Genomic DNA, 3,266 nt, shown 5'->3' with positions numbered 1-3,266 from the left:
AATACTATATATAATATGCATCGCGACTTTTAAAAGGGAGGTGGATTAAGGGTTCAAATTATAACTTACTTGATATTCATTCTATTATACCATCTGCATCCTCTCTCTTTTGCAAAGCATCTATAATTGTCTCATGCTCTTCCATAGAGAGAGTCCATAATTGTTTATTAGCAGGCCTGCCACGATATCTATCCAATTTTATATTAGTTGCCACTACCAAATGTGAGTAATGTATAATCTTTTTCTCTAATTCATAATCTTCAAATGCGGGCAATCCATTCTTTCTTGTTAGATATTTGCGTAGCCAAGTGCCAACAACAACCACAGATCCTGTTGGATAGTCATAACCATCATCATCTACTCGAGGAGTAGTTAGCTTATGTTTTGGCTCTACACATCGAGCCAACCAATACTCTGTCCCCTCTTCATTGTCCTCTGGTGCAACAACAGCATAGACATGTCCTGTGCACAAAACAATTTTATTTTAATATTTAATGAGAAATAAAAACAAAAATATACACTGTAAGATTTCATAAATTTATGTACTATTTAATAAATCAAAACAAATTTCAAAAATAATTTTACCTTGTTGTATAAGATCTGAAATGCGATCATAGTCATTTGATGCAAACATTTGATCCATATCTTCATCAGTTCTTTCATGCGGATCATTTGCATCTATGGGTGTCAATGATCTTTGTTGCCATTCTTCAACCCATTCTTTATTCTCACAAAATTCCCAATCTCCGGAAACACAAAACTGACAAAAGCAAGCAAGTTGCCTTGTTAATATAGTCCATGTGTTTGAATTAGAACTCTTAAACGAATGCCATTTAGTTGATCCAATGATGGTATTACAATCATGCCGAATAGGAATACTATCTTCCTCTATCAACCAGAAGAAACGTCGAATTGCAGAGTTTTCAGTTGATCCTTTTGACAACTTTGAATTGCACCAATCTACAACTGCACGAGCATCTCTGAATTTCACTGCATCCTCGAATTTCAATTGTTCTCTAGCAAGAGCTCTTTTTATACAGGCACCGGCTCCATCGTGTTCCCCCTTACCATGTCCCGCTTCAAAAAAACTCCATAAATGTTGGACATTGGTTATCTTGTGAACTTTGCATAGCCAATAAAACATTCTTGCATTTTTTAATTGTCCAGTGTAGTTATCTGACCATATCATATGTTGTTTCATGTCAATTTCTCTTTCCTTAAGATTATCATAAAATACCTCGAAACAATGTTGGACAAACTCTGAAGAGTGTAATCGATTATCACTAACATAGAAATGATACTCCCTCAAAATTTTTCTGTTATCTTCTGTACTGTCATGGTCATGTCTATATATAATGTGCACAAATATGGCCACTTGCACTGAGTTGTAGTATTGTGATTGAGTTTCCTCTTGTGGTTTTAGAGTATAATTTTCTGCAAAATCCACAACTGATACTATTGTTCCAATTGGAAATGTGTTCTTGCATATGCGAAACTGTCCATCAAGCCATCGGGCATGTTGGGAATGTTTCACATATTTTGGAACAATATGAATTTTAAACTCACTAATAAATGCATTCACACTATTCTGTTCTGTAATCAATTCTAAACGTTTCCCCATCTTTCCATCCTTTAGAGGGTATTCTATATTTTTAAATCTCCTAACATCAACCATTTTTTGTCCAAACTCAGATGAAACATGTTCATGCAAACATTCACCTATCGAAGAATAGTTCCCACATAAATTGCAAAGACCATAAATGCATGAACTGGAAAGAAATAATTGTTCATTAGGTGGTTTACAAAATAAACTTCCAATAAAATCTTTTATAGTTTCAGGTGGAACATAAACACCACAATCCTGCACAAGATCATTACCATGCAACATACAACGAATATATCGAAAAACATCATAATAGTAACGAAACTGGACATGAGTTTTACAACAACAAGATATTCTTTGTTTATTGATTTTAACATACCAGGGTTTGCATTTTTCAAATGATCTTTGACTAATTCGTAAATTCATTAACACAGATTCATCACTAAATTTTTTAAAGAATTCAGTTTGAGTCATGTCAAGAAGATGTTTTGGATGAGGATCACGAATTTTTGATCCCACCCTTAACTTTAAAACATCTCTAACATTTGATGAAACTCTAGTGTTATCATGCCAAAATTTTGTAATTAATTGTTTAGTTTCATCATTTAATTTCATGTCTGACCTTTGAAGTCTACCACTAAAACTCCAACAATGGTTTAGTGGATCAATTTCAATTGTGTCTCTTCTTTTGGCCGCTCTTGACAAGGTTCTACGATGTAAGTTCAAATAGCCACTTATATCACTTAACATTCTTTTATTAACAATCATTTTGTCAACTATAGCAGTCGTTATAACTCTACGTGCTGCATTCTTATCTTTAGATCGACTTGTTTTTCCTATAGAATCGATGGCACTGGCAACAGTAGATACAACTTGCTTATATGATTCATCTTTTCTTTTTGGTTTTGCATAAATACCTATTTTTTTCATGACTTTACGCATTTTTAACATTTTTATTAATTGTAGCATTAATTGACATTGGAATCCTAACTTTTTATTATAGAAAAATTGTTTATATAATCTGTTTGCATGTGTTCTGATTTGTCTCCAAGAAACTAACCCATTAAGATTATCTAGCACATTGCTATCAATAGTAAACAAATTACATTCATTTTCTTTTAGAGATGGTGGTGTAATATTTTCAATTTTTATTTCTTTTCGTATTGGTGTATGAAATTTATATCCAGCTTCATTTAAATCAGCAATTTGATTGGCATCATAGTCATCAGGATTTAAAAACATACCAGGATTCGCATCCACATCAACATTTGCATCAACAGTCATACCCGTGTGTGGTTCTATATTTTTTGCATCCATCATGATGTCTTCAATGGTCTCATCTACAACGGGCACTGAACTAGATGCTTCAAAAGTGTTATTCAATTGCCGTTGTTGTGATCTTCGATCTCTTTGGCGTTTTGCCTCCTTCTCTCTTTGTGCTTGAATTTCGTCCACTGTCATTGTCTTCTTTTTTTTCTTTTGACGTTGCTTAGAACCCATTTTTACAAACTTGTCTTCAAAAAATCGCGTAAAAAATATTAAAAAGTACTGCCAAATGATGTAAAAAATCTTTGTCAGTACGGATTTCAATGATATTGTAGTAAATCGATGCAATCTTTTTTTTTTTTACAGCAACGGTTATTTTAATAACGGGCCCCCGTTA

This window comes from Cryptomeria japonica, chromosome 5, assembly GCF_030272615.1.
Source record: "Cryptomeria japonica chromosome 5, Sugi_1.0, whole genome shotgun sequence".
In the NCBI taxonomy this organism is placed as follows: domain Eukaryota; kingdom Viridiplantae; phylum Streptophyta; class Pinopsida; order Cupressales; family Cupressaceae; genus Cryptomeria; species Cryptomeria japonica.
This window is presented reverse-complemented; position numbering follows the sequence as displayed.